The 19,650-nt window shown below is 49.4% G+C and overlaps 1 protein-coding gene across 6 annotated transcripts in view; it reads right to left on the bottom strand.

Moving 5' to 3' along the window:
* RHBDF1 (rhomboid 5 homolog 1) overlaps window positions 1–19,650 on the bottom strand; it is a 103,835-nt gene that overhangs the window by 57,810 nt on the left and 26,375 nt on the right. Inside the window, exon 2 of one of the 6 annotated variants that reach the window (XM_075899187.1) lies at window positions 3,207–3,952. The exons of the other annotated variants lie outside the window; for them this stretch is intronic. The gene's annotated coding sequence lies outside the window, so the exon portion shown is untranslated. The remainder of the gene's footprint in view (window positions 1–3,206; window positions 3,953–19,650) is intronic. 6 annotated transcript variants of the gene reach the window in all.

Here is a 19,650-nt window from a genome sequence, read left to right as displayed (position 1 = left end):
ACTCCTTCAGTCACATCGCTTAGACAGCGCCGTGGTCTCCTTAACTGTGAGCTCTGCTGCTCAAGGCAGCAGTGCGTGCACACTCGCGTGGCTGGCACCAAGCACTGAAAATCCTGTCCCAGCATGCACTGGGCTCACTGTACTTCTGGGATAGGATCTCTCAAATCCTGGTTGAGAGGGGATGTCCCCATGCCAATGCTGGGCACCACAGAGAGCATGGAGGTGTGGGAGACAGCAGAGCCCAGAGCCCCTCTGTGACTCATACAAGCAGAATCATTGAGCCCGAGCCAGATGCTGCCCTGGCGTAGCTTCACGGAACACAGTCTGTGGAATTATTCCCAAGGATGAATTGGGCCACTTGGACCTGGCAGCTCGTGTCTGAGCCCAAAAACCTTACAACTGTCCACCCGGACAGAAGAGAAAATGGAAGAGTAGGTTAAAGCAAAACCCCAACCCGAGCAAAGCTCCAGAGCCAGCAGCATTCTGAAGTGTAGCTTTTTTGCAGCCTCTCTGAGATAAAAACTCCCTGCTACATCAGTGTCCAGCCTAACCCCATTGCTAGGTCTGGTCCTTCCCTCACTGCCGGCTCTACCCTGCTCTCTGGTACTCACTGCTACCAGGCTCCCCTCATCACTATGCCCAGAGGGAAGCAGCGGATTTCCTTCAGAGTTTCCTAATGAGCGAACTGGGGTAAGAGTCCTCAGCTGAAGGGCTTGGAGCAAGGTCCCATTTCAATTTCACAGCTCTCCTTTCTCTATGTAAGGCTGTTTCCCTAATACAGGCCTTCCACACAAGGCCTGTCCAACTGGGCTTTGTTGCCTTTACAGCGTCCTCCTGCATGGCACACCAGCAGTGTTGGCGGCCCAAGGAGGGGAGAAGGTAAGGCCCTCCCCAAAGGCCACCCACCATTCTGCTTGCTTCAAGGAGCATGGCTCAATCCCAGCTCCCAGGCCCCAGCACTGCAGTCCCTGCGTTCCTTACCACAGGTCACAGGCCTGGGGGATTTGACAGCACAACCAGGGTCGCACGAGAGGGAACACACAGGCAATGGAGCGGATGTTCAAGAGCCCGTGGAGAGGAATGTGTCAATAAAAGGGACAGGTACATGAGGGAACATGTGTGTGTGTGTGACAGGTACATGAGGGAACGTGTGTGTGTGTGTGTGTGTGTGTGTGTGTGTGTGTGTGTGTGTGTGTGTGTGTGTGTGTGTGTGTGTGTGAGTGAGTGAGAGAGATAAAACCTTGCAATTTACTACGTACAGTATTAAAGCTTGCTAGGAAATAATTTAACTTAGCAAATGACAAATGGGGAAGATGGTTTTCAACAGTGACTAGAAACCAGGGATGTTAATGGGTAACCGATAAACCGGTTACCCGGTAAAGCATCACCCTTAAAGGATGGTGCTTACTGGGTAACAGTTAACCAGTACCCAGGGAGTGGTCCACACAGGGCCGGACGGAGGCATGGTCAAGCCGGGCAGCTGCCCAGGGCACCAACCGACGGGGGGGGCCTGATAGCAGCTGTAAGGGGCATGCGACGTCTCTTACAGTTGCCATCAGGCGCCGCACGCCCGGCTCCCGCAGCGCTGGCCAGCAGTGCCCTTCCCCCCACGGCTGCAAGGCCCTGCACGTGCTCCAGCAGCACTGGCCGGGCAACACATGCGCCGAACGCCTCAGGGGCAGGAGCCGAGCGCCCCAGGGGCGGGCCCCAGACTTCGCGCCAGCAGCAATGGCAGGCACGCGCATGCGCCCTGCACCCAGGGACAGCGCCGCATGCCCGGGCCCAGGGCACCAAAAGGGCTCGGGCCAGCCCTGGGTCCACATCTCTCCCCACCCCCACGTTTTGCCCCCACCCTTGCTTCATCCCTCCCTGCCCACCTTTTCCCAGCACTCCCCAGAGCAGTGTGGCTGGGGAGCAACGCTGTATGGGCTGGAGCTGCCCAGTCTGCCCCTTCCCTGCTGCCACTACCAGTCAGCGTAGGGGGAGGAAGGAGTCACAGCATGGACTCCTGCTGCTGGCACCAACCCTCCTGCCGACTGCTGGCCAGCCCAATCTGCTTGGGGGGCTTGCCTGGGGTGCACGTGGGCCCCACATGCACCCCCCACTGCGTCGCCTCTGGACAGTGCATAGCCTTATATTTACTGACAACACTGACCTCACAGCATTGACAAAGAACTGACAGCATAGAACAGGAGAGCAGAAAATTCAGAACGAAGAGCAGCGAAGAGAAGACAAAAATTACAGCAACTGGAAGACTAGAGAAAAAGGCACAGATCAAATTCTGAGATTAAGAACTACACAACTAATTTTAACAATCAGTCTACTTTGGAGACCCAGTAGCAAAGGTAGGGAATTGTGAAGAGGACCTAAAAAGATCTGGAATAGCCAGTAGTGCGTTTAGCTTTCCAAAGACATTTCAAAAAATACTAAAATCAGTGTATATGAGAAACAGTCATGCCAATGCTGCTGCACAGGTCAAAATGGTGGAGCAGCCAATGAAGGAAATATTTGTCTGCAGAAGTGGCTGAAGGGAATACTTAGGGAATACCTAGAGTTTCAAAACTGGAGGAAACAAAAAAACAAAGAGCTAAGAAAATGGCTAGGAGGAGAAGTTATAAGAGCGTCAAGAAAGATGAATGTGATGGTTTGGACACGTGTCAAGAATGGAGCTGGAAAGCATAACATACCTGGTGATACATACCTGAGAGCAAGAAATTAGTAATAGAGCACAACTGAGTATGCATTGTATAGATACAGGGAAGAATGAAACAGAACAAAAAGCATGGAAGATGAAGTCCTGAAACTAAGGCAAGATTAAAGTAGTGGACAGACTTTATTCGGTTCCATAATTGCTATGGGCTGTTGGACAGGAATCCAAGAGAAGGAATAGAAAGTTCCAGAAGACCGGAAGAAATGCCGGTTGGTTTTTTTTTTTAAACCCAGCTCTTCCATTATTTTGCCTGGAACTGATGTGAGGCTATCAATAAAGAACTAAAAGATGGTAGTGTTATTAACTCCAATCCATACGGTTTTATTGAAAATGAGTCTTCTAAAAAATGAACTTATTAGCGAGCTTCCAAGTTTGGCTGAGAAAAGTAATGACGCTGCTAAAAACACATGGGCTGACACACAGAGTTGAATTTATTACCACAATAACTTCTGATTAAAATGATAAAAATCAAGACACATATGAGGAGGTTACTTACCTGTAGCTGAAGGTTCTTTGAGGTGTGTGTCCCAACCTGTATTCCAGAGGGTTATGCATGCGCACTATCTGTCCAGAGCCCTGGCTCACCTGGGCTTTCGTCCAAGGGGATAAAGGGCAGGGCATACTGATCTTATCTCAGTTCCTTCTCCACTTCTAACCACACATACGTAGCAGAGAAGAAGGAAGGCAAGAAGCTGAACAGAGATAAAGATCACATATCCCGAAGAACCTCCAGTTACAAGTAACCAACCTCCTCCTCTTCTTCGAGGGATGGTCCCTATTGTATTCCAATGAGGGTGATTAACAAGCAGCTTCTAAGGTTTCAACCCATGAAAGCTGACGCCCAAATACATCTGCTTAAGTCTTTAAGGTGCCACACGGCTCCTCCTCGCTTTTTAAAAATCTTTTGTTGTTCACAAGCGCTTAAAAAAGCAGAGCTTTGTCCACAGGTAGAAGTGTTACACTGCCAGACTGCCAGCAACAGGGCTGTGTCCCTAAAAGTGGAGTAGTGTAGACAAAGCCTCGGTCAGAGGAGGGTGTGAGGATGAATATAAATGGGACGGTCGAGCGGAGGACTGCCATTTTTTAAGGAGGCCTTCGTTGCCGAGTCCTGCACTAAGATGCACCATGCTGCACAGGAGTGTAAAGAATGCCATGGGGCCGCTCTACATACATCCATAAGCAGCTTATCCTGAAGAGAGGCCATGGTTGAAGCCTGAGCTCTCCTGGAGTGAGCTCACACACCTGTGGGGGGAGACAGGCCTGACAGTTGGTAACAGTTCAATGCATCCCGAGAGCCATTTGATTTCTTTGGCTGCAGATAACCTGCCCCACGTCTTCCTGCTACTGCAATAAATAGTCTGAGCCCAAGTGAGGCCTTTTGGCAACCTCCATGAGGTGCTTCCAGAGGCAGGGAGCCCGGCCTTCCTGGGAGCAGTGGGGGAAGGATCAGCAAATACTGCACAATGCGAGCCTCCCCCCAGCATCAGACAGGTCATCGGTGTCCACTGTGGACCAGCACAGGTCGGAGGCGCAGAGTTTGGAGCTTGGAGTCCTGGTACCCGCTTGCAGGCTGACGAGAGTTCTGGGTGCACAGGCTGAACCTCTCTAATCTGGGCACTCTCTGGTCTGCAACATCCGTGACCCAGCATGAGTTTAGTGAGCCGGGTGTCCGCTTAGCTTGGGTGTGGCCAAATTTCCTGCAATCCAATGAACTTTGCTTACAGCCACTGGCTCTCAGTGTTCTGTGCTGTTATTTGGCTCCAATTTACCCCTAAATGTTTTCAAGGAGCTCAGTAAGCAGTGGAAGTGTTGGTAATGCTGCTGGCCAATATTAACCAACTGTGGTTCGGCACCAGCCAGTCCCAAGAGTACCAGACTAGAGAGGTTCAACCTGTACTTTGGTATTGAAGACAATGTAGAGGAAACAATCATTCCCCCGCCCCCAATCTATCAAGACTAATTTCTATAACTATGATAAAAAAAATACAATAAACTGGCAAAACGACTGAAAATAACTAGATACAACTATTTTATTTTAAAGTGTGCCAAAGATAAGGTCACAAAAGTTCCAAGCTGGGCCATGCAATGTGGAGAAGGAACTGGGGATACGGTTAATCCACCCCACCCCTTTATCACTTCAGACAGAAGCATGAGCAAGTCAACATGCTCCGTGTGGACTAACAGACACTACTTTCACATTATCTGGCTCCAGACACATAGTGCTCATTCATTGCCCCCAATGGAACACAATAGGGACCCTCACTTGAAGACGAGCTACATAAGACGACTCCAGGATTATCATAGGTCTGTGCCACACTAAATCTAGCAAAACTAGAGTCAGTGTGAAGTAATAGATCAGCTACAAGCATGGTCGAGACCTCTTTTTTGTCAGAACATCACCACGATCAGTCATCGCTCGGCATCATGATTGGGTACCACCCAATTGTTTGGAACCTCCCAGGGTTCCAAGGTTTACTGGAAATCAATATTAACAGTACAGGGAGCTCCTCAGCCAACTCTTAAAATGCTTGGGTACAAGTTATCTGAACTACTGATTCAGAAACATTTAACTTTAGTTTGTGTTGTTTTGACATGCTCCTGAGAGACTAATGGAAAGGGAAAAGGGTAATGATCATGATGAGATTACATATTTTTCCCCAATACACACATCAGAACTATTTAATTAACAATTCTGCATTTCTGCATTATTATTGATAATTCTACCACATTTTTAATATACCAATATATACCATCATCAGGATTCTTTTTGTTCTTAATATATTTTAAAACTCCTTCTTTTTGTCTTTCACTCTGCTGGCCGTAGATTTCTCCTTGTGTCCCTTGGCTTCCCTTATCAATTTTATACAATTCTTAGCCTCTGATTTATATTAATTGCCATCAACTTCCCTCTTCTTTCATTTCCTATGTATTATCTTTTCATTTCTTACAATTACCCTCACTTCCTCTTTAAACCAAGTTGGTTTTTAAACAGCATAGCTTTCTTCCTCAATTGTGGGACTGTGGTTTTCTGAGCATCTAGTGAGGCATTCTTAAATAAGTCTCAATTATTATTAACCTCTTTCTGATTAAATTCTTCTTCCCAGCTGATTTGGCTCATGATTAAGGCTATGAGTCAGTCATGGAGGACACACATTCCATGATTTTATGTGACCTCCACAACTTCAGCCCCAGACGGTGAGGCTCCAGCTGTCGGCCCCAGTTGGTGGGGCTCCAGCTTCATGGTTTATTGTTTGTTGCCCGCATTCTGTCCATGACTTTTGCTAAAAATACCCGTGCCAAAACCTTAGCCTTACTCAGAATTGTTTTCAGCTTTGTGAAACCAGTCCTATTAAAGCACCAAGTATATAAACTGGCCTGGACTTAATTCTGCTTGCACGGTCATGCTCACTTGTACCTCTGATATCACTGACTTTTAGTTAAGAACATAAGAACGGCCAGACTGGGCCAGGCCAAAGGTCCATCCAGCCCAGTATCCTGTCTGCCGACAGTGGCCAATACCAGATACCCCAGAGGGAGGGGACACAACAGGTAATCCTCACGTGATCCCTCCCGTCACCCACCTTCAGAGAAACAGAGGCTATGGACACCATTCCTACCCATCCTGGCTAATAGCCATTGATGGACCTAACCTCCGTGAATCTTTTGAACCCGGTTAAAAAAGTTCTGTTATCCCTTCCTCTTTTGCTATCAGTAGTGACCCAGGGAAGATTCTTCCCTGCCTCCCCCCTTATGCGGCATTCCTTCCCCAAGCAAAGTAAGTGCCAAATGCTCTCAGTGCAGAACAGGCATGTTTAACACACTCAGTACATGGGGGCTGATGGCACACGAGGTGCTGGCCAATGGCGGATCGATCATACATGAGTGATCAAGAATGACTGAAATGGCAGGACTGACGCAGATTAAAGCAAAGTCTCTCCGGCAGAAAACACTAACGAGGCTGCTTTGACAGAGGGACAAGACTGCGGCTATATAGGCAGTGAGATGGATTGAAAAGCCTTGTCCTACGCTGCAAGGCAGCCCCATTTCCTTTAACAAGGTGCCACAAGCTGCATGAGGGAATTTCTAGGTCCCTTTCCTGAACCTGGTATGGTGGAGAAGCATCTCCCTTCACTCTGGCTCTAGTGGGGTGCTGATCCCAGACCCCTTACCAGATTCCCCAGTGCTCAGAGCTGAGCTGGTGAGTCAGCAGCAGCCTGGAAGAGTGGTTGGAAAGCTGCACCTGACCTTCTGATAGAATTGCCATTGGCCCTGTTGCTGTGAAGCTAGGGAGCAGACACCAAATGGTGGGTAGACTCTGGGTGCTGGCTGTAAAACACCCCGCGTGACAAGCGCATAGAAGAACGAAGGTAAGAATGGCCACCCTGGGTCAGGCCAGCAGACCAACTGGCCCTGTATTCCGCTGCTGTAGGCAGTGGCCACTACCAGATACTACAGTGAGAATGAACAAAACAGGGCAGTTATCGACTGATCCATCCTATCGTCCAACTCCAGCTCTTTCAGTCAGAGGCTATGGGATATCCAGACCATGGAGGCTGCATCCCTGTCCATCTTGCCTAATAGCCATTGATGGACCTATCTTCCATCAATTTCTCTCTTTTTTTTTTTTTTTTTTTGAATCATGTTACATGTTTGCCCTTCACAACTAGGGATGTCAGTGAGTAGTCGACTAGACGATTAACCAATAAGGTTAATCTTGTTGACTTATTGCATCCCCCCTCTTGCTGCCTCTGTATCAGAGGCAGTGAGGGGTGGGGGGGAGAAGCAAGCTATTAGTCCACCTCACCCCCTGAAACCTTGATTTTAGGGCTGGGATGGAGGCAACTGCACTGAACACCCATGTCCTTTATTTGCACCAGCCAGAATAGGGTTCACTTTGTGGTGGGGGTCTCCCATCATCATCTGAGTTAATAACAGCTCAACCCATTGTAGGAAAGAAGAAACTTGCATGGCTTGAGCCACTGTAGGAAAGAAGAAACTTGCATGGCTTAGACAGCTGCTAACTGGGGAGACACACTGCTCCCTTGGGGGTACAATCTTGCCAGCTCTGCTATCCTTCCTTTTTACTCAAGGCCTGGGAGGCATTACTAATAGGATTAGCTCATTACGTATTTAATTGATCATATCCATTTGGTAAGCACCTTTTGGAAGTAATTACAGGTACAATTTGAAGGTGCCCTCAATGTTGGTGGAACAATAAGTAATGATAAGGGCAGGACAGTTCTACAAAGTGCATCACCGAGACAGGTGATCTCATTCAAACAACATGTGCTTAGTGTAGTAAATGCAAGATCATACATCTAGGGGGAAAAAAACAACCTAGGTCACACTTACAGGATGATAGATTGTATCCTGGAAAGCAGAGACTCTGAAGATAGCTTAGAGGTCATACTAGGTAACCAAATAAACATGAGCTTCTAGTCCAGTGCTGTGGCTAAGAGAAAGAATATAGTCTTAGATATCTGCGTAAGCAGAATATCTAATAGCAAGAGGCAGGGAATATTCCCTCAGTATACAGCAATAGTGAGATTATTACTGGCTAATGTGTCCTGTTCTGACGTAGACACTTCAAATAAAATCTGGAATATCGGATTTCTCTCCCCCTGCCCATCCCAAGCAAAATTTATTTTTAACCAGCCTTCTGGAAAACCTGCTTCCCAGTGAGAGATCTATGAAGCTCAATCTATTTTCTCTACGTGTGTGGGGGCACATGGTAACTTATGGAAACTGCAATTCTACAGCGTACGCTCTGGCTCAAACAGATGTCATGGACTTGCCACAGGTTTCACTGCACGATGATCTCTGGTCTGCATTATGCAGATATGAAGATAATAACGGCCCCTTCTAGCCTTAAAAAAAAAAAAACCTATGAATCTCTGGGAGCTGCGGCATGCACAGCACTTTTGAAACAGGCCAAAGGAACCTTTCCCAGCTGCACTCTTGCTCAGAGGACAGCTACGAACCTCAGCCCCTATGCTCTGCCAGCAAAGGGACTGCTACCTCCCTGGACACAAGCCATCCCAATAGGATGGAGAAAGGGGGAAAACACAGAGCTGAACAGAGGCAGAGGAGAGAGGCGGCTGCATCGTCCTTAAAGCATGTTCAGTTCCCAAAAACTCCAAGAGGTCCACTTGAATGCAGCCAGCACTCCATTCAGGGTTCAGCTTGAAGGGCACAGCTGAGTGCTGATGAGCCATCAAAAGAGGGGGAAAAAAACCAATACCCCAGAAAACAGCCTGCAAGCTGACTGCTCACTTGTCACTACGACTGACTGAGTCACTGGAGTATCTGGTATGGCGCCAGCACATGTGCAATAGTAGGGCTTCCTCTTCGGTCCTGGCAGGCAACCATGTGAGCATTTCAGCATGCATGAATAGAAACGTTTCTAGGCTTGCCAAAAGGATCAAGTCCCTAAGGGCTCATACGCCAGAATGCAAATGAAAGGACCCCAAGAGATATTCCTTTTAAAAGATCATGAACTTGAATATGTCAAGTTGGCAATATTGCAGGGCAGAGCTACTGCAGGGCTACTCAACTTTGGAAGCCCCAGGGGACCACAATGATACTCACAGCACATGCCAAAGGCCGCAACTTAACTGTGGTTGCATATACATGCAAATATGTATGCAAATAGCTTCTTTCACACTGACTGGCATGAATACAAAGATTGGCGCCGCAGCTTAAGGCTTAGACCCAACCGTGGCCAGTGAGAGCCATTCAGAACTTCTCAGGCTCTGCCCACAAGGCTAAGCAGCCAGAACTTCCCACAATATCCCGGCGCTCCCAGCACCTCCTCCCTGGGGGCCTAGAAACGCCAACATCCTGTACTTGCTTGCGTCTTTCAGTGCTCACTCTGCCTGGGAGATGCCTCGCTGTTGCGGAGCGTGTTCCCAGCGAAGGCCATGTTCTAAGGATCCCACCTGCGGGCTGTGTGTTGAGTCCTGCGTAAGCCCAAACTGCCCCGCGGGCCACCAACAAACGGGCTCGGCCTACAGGCCGCGTGTTGAGTAGCCCTGCAATGCTGCACGTGTTTCGCAGAGCTAGTCAACAAAGCCTCTCTCTTTAGTTTGGAAGGTGCTTTTACAAATATTCCGTGTTTTAATTAAAAATATATCCTTTTCCAGAACCTCAACTTTCTTTTCCAAAGTTGGCAACACATGATCAAGGGTGCAGCGTGTTCAGTAGACAGGACACTACACCAGGACTTCCAAAGATCTGCCGCTGCCCAAAGTCACACAACGGGTGACTTCTCGTTTGGTTCCTCTTGGCTATTTAACTTGCAAGCTCTCTGGGGCGGAGCGGGTCCCTGACTGTTTGTGTGGAGCACCCACCACAAACGACCCAATCCGTCATAATGCAAATAATAAAGTGACGATAATAATCCCCGCTCATAAATGTTACATGTTATGACAGTCTCAGACCTTCTTGTACTGTAAGATGAGTAAAGGTCTTTGAGCGATCTATCTGTGCTTGAAGTTCTACAATGCTATGTTCCAATGTATTCGTAGTTCATTGAATATTTCCTTCATCAAAGTCTAATTTTTAAACCCATGGATTGTCTTCAGTCCCACCAGATCAACACAGAACAGCAAAGCTTGTGGAGCAGTAAAGACCAGTAACTGGCGTGACTGCCAATAATATTTTTAAAGAAATGTGATGCAAGCATTCTTACCAATCAGCAACTTGGGTGGTCACTAGACAGCAAGGGCAATGGGGAAACGAGAACAGAAGCAGACAGAGAAACTTTGCATCTAATATTCCCAGAGTGCAGATACCTCTCATCATTTCTTTACCACTCTCGTTCTTATATGAGGGAAGGCTGAAGGAATTGGGCTTGTTTCGTTTAGAAAAGAGAAGACTAAAGAGGGGATATGAGAGCAGTTTTCAAGTATCTAAAAGGGTGTTACAAGGAGGGAGAAAAATTGTTCTCCTTGGCCTCTGATAGCAGAACAAGAAGCAATGGGATTAAATCGCAGCAAGGGAGGTTTAGGTCGGACATTAGGAAAAACTTCCTGCCTGTCAGGGTGGTGAAACACTGGAATAAATTGCCTAGGGAGGTTGTGGAAGCTCCATCACTGGAGATATTTAAGAGCAGGCTGGATAGACGTGTGTCAGGGATGATCTAGACAGTGCTTGGCCCTGCCACGCGGGCTGGGGACTGGACTCAATGACCTTGAGGTCCCTTACAGTTCTATGATTCTTCCGGACGGCCTATCCAGTGCTGAAAATCTCCCCGATCCCCTGGAGAAAAATGTCCTAATTTCTCCCAAACCAACTATATATCAGTACCCTGGACATGTACATCTCTGGGGTGCACAGAGCAGCTCTGGGGGTGCACGACTCATCTAGATCAGCCTTTTACAACCTGGAGGTGGAAGCCCCCAGGGTCATGGGAGATCACAAATGCAGGGCCAGCATAATGGGGTGGCAAGCAGGGCAACTGCCTGGGGCCCCAGGCAGCCCCGCAGAGCTAAGATCCATGCTTCAGCCCCCACCGCCTGAGGCTCAGGCTTCTCACTAGGCTCTCAAGTGAACAACAGACTCAGTATCACACGGAAATGAAGCATAACATTCATATTCCAATCCATTTCTTGTATAACATGGTAAACATGAGAAAGTCGGCAATTTTTCAGTAACAGTGTGCTGCGACCGTTGGTAGTTTTAGGTCTGATTTTGTGAGCAAGGACAGGATGAACCTCCCTAATCCAGCACTCGCTGGTCCGGCAACTTCCCTGGTCCAGCATGATTTTAGTTACCCAGATGTCCACTTATCTTCAGGGATGTTAACGGGCAGTTGGTTAAACAGCATCATCCTAATGGGCGATTCTTACTGGGTACTGAGCCCTTAGGGACCTTAGGGACCGCTACCCAGGAGCAGCCCCCCACCTGCTCCAGCCCCATTGGGCCCCCAGGGCTGCTGGTTCCCCGCCCGCATGGGGGCTGGCGAGCATTGTTCCCCCTATGCTGCGTGGCAGCACAGCTTCACAGGTGATTATCACCTTCACCCAGTCAGTGGGCTCCACCCACAGAGCCCTGAGCCTCTGACTGGGCATGGCTGATAAATCACCCGTGAAGATGGGCTGCCACGCAGCTTAGAGGGAACAGTGCTGGTAAGGGCAGCGGTGGGCAGCCCCCATGGGAGGAGAAGGGTCAGGAGCTGCAGCTGGGCTATAACAGCCACTGCCTGCGGCAGAGACTGCTCTAGCCTGACCCCAGTGGGCCCCATTGGAGCCCTGCTGGAGCAGCCTCCCTGCGCACATCCCCTTTAAGCAGTCAAACGCAATGTCAGCATTGTGTTAACCGTGTAACTGATTAAACCGGGTTTTACATTCCTACTGTTCATGGGTGTGGCCAAGTTTCCCACAGTCCCATAAAGTTTGTTTACAGCCCCCAGTCCTGGCTCTGAGCTCTGTGCTGTTATTTAGCTCTAACTGACCCCTCAATGTCTTCTAAGAGCCCAGGAAGCAATGGAAGTGTTGGCAATGCTGGACTAGAGAGGTTCAACCTGTAGTTTTCAATTGAGGCAAAACATGGGGTATGCAAGGCAAGTCAGACTCCTGAAAGGGGTACAGTAGTCTGGAATGGCTGAGAATTGAGAGAGGAGTAACTAACAGTCCCTGAACACAGCCTCAAAAATGTTCACTAATAGCTATTCAGAGCATTAAACTTATGCAACCTTAACTACTGTCAGAAGACTGAGTGATGACATAAATCTCAAAGGTTGAGAATAACCCCCAGGCCAGAGGAGGGGCAATAGGCAATCGCTGGTTTATTTGTTCGCACAGGAATAATCTGTAGGTAGCAGCTGTACATTTAAATCATTCAGTGTGAGAGAGAGACCGACTCACTCAATGATGAGGCAACAAACTGATACACTCAGCATCACTACTGCTGAAACGTTCAGCAAGAAAGTGCATCGCTACTGACCACATACAGTTTCCAGAGATATCACTCCTCAACAGTCAGATGAAGAATAGCACCCCCTGTGAATTTCAACACTACAGTTAGAAACACACTCAATTTCTGTACGTTTAGACAATCATTAAGTTTTCAACTGATTGCTGGCTACAATCACCCTGCACTCTGACCCCTGGACAATAGAGAGGCGAGGTGGGTGAGCTAGCTCTTTTATTGGACCAACTTCTGTTTGTGAAAGAGGAAAGCTTTGAAGTTTACACAGAGCTTGTCTTCAGCTCTGGGAATGGTTAAGTGACTTAATTTTTAAAGCGTACTTTTCAAAAGACAGCCAGGAATAGGAGAATAGCAGAATCAGCCTCCTCCACAAAAAGGCCACTTAGACACTAAGGATGTTAGAAATCATCTAATTAAATAATGCAGCTACACGATTATTTGATGGCCTCAGAGGCGGGATGGACAGCCAGTGCACTCCTAGCCCCACTCCCGGGCAGGCAGCCCCATGCCACTCCACACTGCTGCCTCTGTTTCAGAGGCAGCAGTGCGAGGTGGCAAGCAGAGACGAGTAAAAATCCTGCACCCTCCTTCCCTCCCCCCCCCCAGCCTCCTCCTGCACTCATTGCATCATCATGGGTGATTGGCTGGTGGTCCACAGAAAGGTCTGTGTTGAGTGGGGTGGGCCGCAGCCAAAAAGTTTGAGAACTACTGGCCTAGATGCAACTTGAATACAAATAATGTGTTGCCTGGCCTGCTAGTGAGTTAACTCTGAGTCACTGAGCTAACTGACCAAGGGAGCAAGATGAATTGTTCTTTTCAGCTAAAAGAATGGAGACAGAGGATGCAAGAAGCTTTTCTGCTCAGGCTTTCAAGCACAGGAACTCCTCAGAGCCAGCGTCCACCCAGAATGGGGGCAGGGCTGGGCCATGTGGAATTTGGAGAGGGAAAGGGCGCTGCAGTACGCTGGCTCCTCTTGTAGCACTGGGAGAGTTTTGCTCACACGGACACAAGTGTGCACCCAGAGCGCCTACCACATCCCTAAGATGCACCACTCCCACACTGCGAGCCGTGGCTGAAGACATACATCCTAGCCCTGAACCTGGCAGTGTATCCAACAAGCTACAGGTACCCGCATCCGATGTCCCTTCTCCACTGGTGGATTCCCCACAGTGACAGTGCCGCACATCCAGCAGTGAGCAGCTCCCTGCAGTGAGAATGGGAGCAGGAGGGTATCCCCCCAGGCATACAAGGGTATGGTCATGGACAGGAGCATCCGCCTCTGCACGTTTACAGCTGCAACAAAAGAAAGTTCATGCAGCCCCTGCTTTTGGGCGAAGATGAAGGTGAGAGAGGTGGAATCCATGCCCAAGGAGCTGTGCTGAGACACAGCATGGGGTGGTGGAGGCTGGACGGCTGTGAGAGCTCGCTTAGACTGTGATTTGTGTTGGGTGGGTGTGAGAACAGAAGCATCTGTGCTCACTCTCCATTGGGGATCCCCCAGCCGCTGGGCAAGCGTGCTGTCTCAAAGGGAAAATCCTACAGCAGGCTGCTATCCAGGGTGAAAACGGAGAGATGCAAATGAGTCAGAGTCAGAGATGCTAAGCCCTTGATTCTTCCCAGTGGATAGAAACCTGCTATTCCGCAGATAGCCACTTTATATCCACAGGTATCTCATCCATGGCTGTGGATGCGAATATCTGCAGCTCAATTTTGCGGATACAAATGTAGTATCCATGCAGGGCTCTATTCGTGACTTGACCCCACACCGAGCGACAATGGGTGTTGGCAGAGGCCCCTACAAGCTGTCCCCATCTCCACTGGACAAGCTGGATGGGAAAGGGGAACTGGCAGGGCAGCTGTGCCCTGCTGTCTGTATCACACAGTCAGCACCAAGCCGGCCATGTTCACACTGTGCAGAGACCCAGCTTGCCTAAGGAGGGTCAAACTTCAGCTAATTATAGCTGAGCACGAAGCCCAGAATAAACTGCCCTTTCATGCTACACTCAGCAGGGTCTAGCCCCAGATCCTGCCTGCCTCCAGGGAGAATGTGCTAGGACTGCTAGTCACTACCTAGGGCTGGCCTGCAGACACAAAGCCCTAGGGCAGGGGTGGGCAATCCAGCCCCTAGAATGCCTGGATCCAGGCCCCCACCCAAAAAAGGATCATGCCCTGCCCCCAGCATTGGGGAGCCCATACTGGTGCTCTAGACCCCCTGCTATCCCACCACAGGGCTGGAGCACACAAAATCTACTAGGCTGGGCCCCCCCCAGGCTCTGGTATGGGAGGGGAATGTGGAGAGGGTCTTTCTCCTTAAGAACATAGGAACGGCCAGACTGGGTCACACCGAAGGTCCATCCAGCCCAGTGTCCTGTCTGCCGATAGTGGCCAATGCCAGGTGCCCCAGTGGGAGGGGACACAACAGGTAATCCTTATGTGATCCCTCCTCTGTCACCCACCTCCAGAGAAACAGAGGCTAGGGATACCATTCCTACCCATCCTGGCTAATAGCCATTGATGGACCTAATCTCCGTGAATCTATCTAGCTCTTTTTTGAACCCTGTTAAAGTTCTAGCCTTCATCACATCCTCTGGCAAGGAGTTCCACAGGTTGACTGTGCATTGAGTGAAGAAAAACTTCCTTTTGTTTGTTTTAAACCTGCTGCCTATTAATTTCACTTGGTGACCCCTAGTTCTTATATTGTGGGAATATGTAAATAAATTTTCCTTATTCACTTCTTCCATACTGGTCATGATTTTATAGACCTCTATCAATTACCCCCTTAATCTCCTCTTTTCCAAGCTGAAAAGTCCAAGTCTTTTTACATTTTTCTTCATATGGGAACCATTCCAAACCCCTAATCATTTTTGTTGCCCTTTTCTGAACCTTTTCCAACACCAATAAATCTTTTTTGAGATGAGGCGACCACATCTGTACGTAGTATTCAAGATGTGGGCGCACCATGGTTTTATATAGAGGCATTAAGAATTCTCTGTCTTATTCTCTATCCTTTGTTAATGATTCCTAACATTCTATTCGCTGTTTTGACTGCCGCTGCACACGGAGTGGATGTTTTCAGAGAACTAGCCACTGTGACTCCAAGATCTCTCTCGACTAGTTGTAGCCAAATTAGTCCCCATTATATTGTACGTAGAGCCACGTCAGTGAGGGTTTGTTTTGGGGGTTTTTTTGCTTCTCACTTGTGCTTCTCACTTGTGATTTTTCTGTGGGTGACAGCCCCTGATCCAAAAAAAGATTCCCCACCCCTGCCATAGGGCCTCCAAACAAAGTGTCTTTTTCTGCCTCCGGATGAAGCCTACTGCGGACACAGCTCACATCAAAACATTTGTGCCAGGTGTCTCTCCAGCCCCGCGAAGCCTCCATGACACTAAGTGTGCCTCCTACATGGCGTCTTCAGAGGAAAGCTGCTGCCTAATTTTAAAGGATGGCTGCACAATGCCACAAAGTTGGTGCCAACCCAGTGGCAGGGGCATTAGCTGACAGCCTGCACTTGAGAGTTTACACAGAATGCCCATGGTTGGGGGAGTGGGGTCATTTCTGGAGAATGCAATGGGCCTGATGCAGCACTGCCCAAAGCTCTTTGTGCCGTCTACCTGGTACAACAGAGCCACAGACTAGGTGCAAGGACCCCCCTGACGCTCAGGAATATGCCCAGGCAGGGAGCAGACTCTACGCTTAAAGCCCTGAACAGATGCAAAATGTGTATCTGCATCGGGTCCATGCATATAACACAGATATCTGCAGACGTGCAGGGCTCTATCCATGCTCCAGCATCTCCTCCGCTTGGGAAGTGGGGGAGGATGGGGCAAGGGTAACCGAATGAGAGCAGAGGGAGGGTGGAATGGCACAGGGACAGGGGAGCATACACCCTACAACCAGCAAGGGCAAAAACTTGGCAGCCCCTGAAAGAGGAGACTGAAGCGGTGTGCACCCTGTCCCCTGGCTTTAAACAGGAATTAACGGAGACACACACACACACACAGTCTGCGACTCCTCTTCAGTGCTCAGAAATCTAGGGCTGAGAGCACCCAGCAGACTCGCAGTGGCCAGGACTGTTCTCAGGTGTGACCCACCAGATGTTCCACAGACATGTCAAACCACAGTAGTAAGAGTACTGGATCCGGCCCACAGAGGCCCTTTTGCCCACCCCTGCCCTAAGGAAAAGATATTAACATGGCTCCTAACAGAGCTGACGGGCAGCACAGCAGACGTCTCTGCACCCATCACCCAGACTGGTCCGTGAGTAGTAAACGCTGCACTCAAGGGAGGAGACAGATGCTGGGGCTAGTCCCAATGGCCCACATGGTCAATTTTTTAGCCCCACTAATTAGTGAATTTTGCCAGAAGAACATAGGACCAAAAGCAAATACCCTGATGTCTGCATACACCCTGCAGGCCTGCCCGACTCTAAGCACAAGCCCACACTCCTTTTGGTCAGGTTTGAACCTGATTCCAGCTAGCACAGAGCTATGCATGCCAAGAGCTCTCAAACAGATTAAGCTACCATGGTGTTAGTGGATCTATCATGCACAGGGAGCACTTAGCACAGCTCTCATGTGTCTGCTGTGCAGCCAGTCCCTGACAAGTTCCGCTCTGTGTTAAACACGGATGCCAGAAGATTTGCAATAGGCTCTTCTCACCACATCTTCCTGCATTTGAAAATATGGACCAAAACCACACCAAATCTTCACCTGCGCCTACCGCAGAGTGAGACAGAAAAGTGTCTGAATGTCATCTCTGCAGCTCGCCAATTCGGGGGCCAATCCAGCCCTCTGCACAATTTAGAGCCACTTCAGGGCTGCTGTAAAGTGGACCGACCTACCATGGTCCCTTTGAGTCAGTCTGGAAGCTGGGACCTGAGAGCAGCAGCGCTTTATCCACATCCTGTCTCTCCCCAGCACAGTCCCCAAAATTCTCCCCACGTGAGCCAGGAAAGTGATTCTCTTTGCTCCGGCATCCAATCACATCCGATTTCCAGCTGCTATGTGCTGCCAAAGTAGCACAAATCAGTGGAAGGGGCTCCTACAGTGACCAGGACCCTAAAAACACCGTCGGTATTTCAATGCAGAAGAGAAATGCCAACAGTAACAGGGTCTAACATGCTCATGGATGAGGAGAGCACGTAATACTCACTAACCCTATTGGGGTTTATTCACTCTCAGTGCTGAGGCCTTAGCTCCAGCCGTCCCAACAGGACACAATTACTACTTGGTGGAGTAGACATAATCCACTAATGGACATGGACCCATCTGGGGTCTCTCTATACCAGCACCACGATCTCCCGTCTGCACATTGGCCAGCAGGAAGAATCTGTTCTCCCGCCGAAGGCACCAGGGCAGAAGTAATCCCTTCAGAGAGGACGTTCGTGGGTACAGCGCACAGGACCGAGATGGGGAATGGGCGTATACATTGAGGGAAGGTTTCACGCACAGCCAATGCTCCACATCCAGCAGCAGCTGGCCCTAACTGAGGGCCTGCCCTGCACAGAGACATTCCTGAGATCTGGGCAGCTCCCAGCTGTACCTGAAACCAGAAAAGCCAGTTTGTATTCAAATGTCTTGCAAGTGTATTACTTCAAAAAGCTTCTCAAGCAGAGTCCCAGAACAGGACTCGCTGTGTGGGTGCTGCTTCTCGCTAGATACTGCAAAGCACTGGCCTCCAGTTCAGCCTCCCGCTAGAGGAGCACACCATGGAGAGACATCATGCGGGGCCACAGGCACGAGCAACTGCCCTTTGAGGGGACTGCAGCGGAACCAGGACGAGGGAGATTAAAGGGGAGACTGTCCCCCACTCAAACTCTACAAAGCATCTACATGTTGCAGCACACTGACACTGAAAGGATGACGCAAGGGGCCAACACTGTGCATACTGGCTTTGCAAGTCTGCTATCAGCACTGCCCTATGCGGCCCCTTTGCAGGCTCCCGCGTAGGCAGCGTGCAGGGATTCTGGGCTTCCTGCAGCTCGCCGTCAGCCTGAGACAGTGAGAGATGCTGGAGAGACCGAACGTTAGGGCATCGGCCTAGGACACAAGAAACACCTGTCCTAGTCCCCGCTCACTTTCTATGGACACGGTGCGCTGGCCAGCCTGGAGCGAGCATTCACTTTTAGTGTACGGTGCCATGTCTGGGCAGGGCAGGCGTGCTGCTCAACCTCTGGGGACATGATGCCAGGATAAGAGGGGTCTGCCACTCAGCTAATATTTAGAGAAGTCACAATCTCTCCTTTTCTTGCCTGTGCTTACTTCAGAAGAGACGTCAGCTCCCTGCATCCCATTTTGCTTCCAGCCCATCACATAGGGATATTTTTTCCTTTACTGCAGAAACTCAGCTCTTTCCTCCCAGAGGAAATTAGCAGCCATGGGGACAAAAACAGGAAGAAAGGAATCAACTTCCTGCTTGCCCTAGAGACATCCCTGATCAACTCTTTGTACATCAGCACTAAGCGGCACAAAGCGGCTGGGGACTCTGCAACCAGCCCCAAGGTTTGTACTGGGAATGCCCCCGGTTTTCCTGACCCTGAGCTATGGAGTCATCTCCCCAAGAGACAGCTGGAGGCCCCTTTGCTTGACTACTTAGACTTTGGAGATTGCTCCGCTGGATGAGGGATACCAGCATGCTGAGGACTCTGACCCACACCCTATATTGTGCCCTTCACCAGGCAGGTCAGTGCAAATTAATTTCTCATGACTCCCATCTCCCAAAGCCACAGGAATGCCATCTAGGGGAAGTAGCTAACACCATTCAATATCTGTGCACGCCTTTTGTGTAGAATGCCAGCAGCATGAAAATATTCTCATCTCACTGATACTGCCTGCAGCCTATAGAGCCAAAAAGCTTTAGGACTGAACTAATAAACTCAAGGGGCTTGTCTCACTCCTGTTGCAGGGACTCGGGAATATTATCAATAGCTGAGGGCTACTGATAAGGATGCTGTCCTCGCAGCCAGGCTGCATTTGGGGATAAATATGTTTCTTCCTGAATCCAAGATCCAG

The sequence above is a fragment of the Pelodiscus sinensis genome, chromosome 16, assembly GCF_049634645.1.
Source record: "Pelodiscus sinensis isolate JC-2024 chromosome 16, ASM4963464v1, whole genome shotgun sequence".
In the NCBI taxonomy this organism is placed as follows: Eukaryota; Metazoa; Chordata; order Testudines; family Trionychidae; genus Pelodiscus; species Pelodiscus sinensis.
Note: the sequence above shows the minus strand (reverse complement) of the source record. Positions and strands in the feature narration are given on the sequence as shown.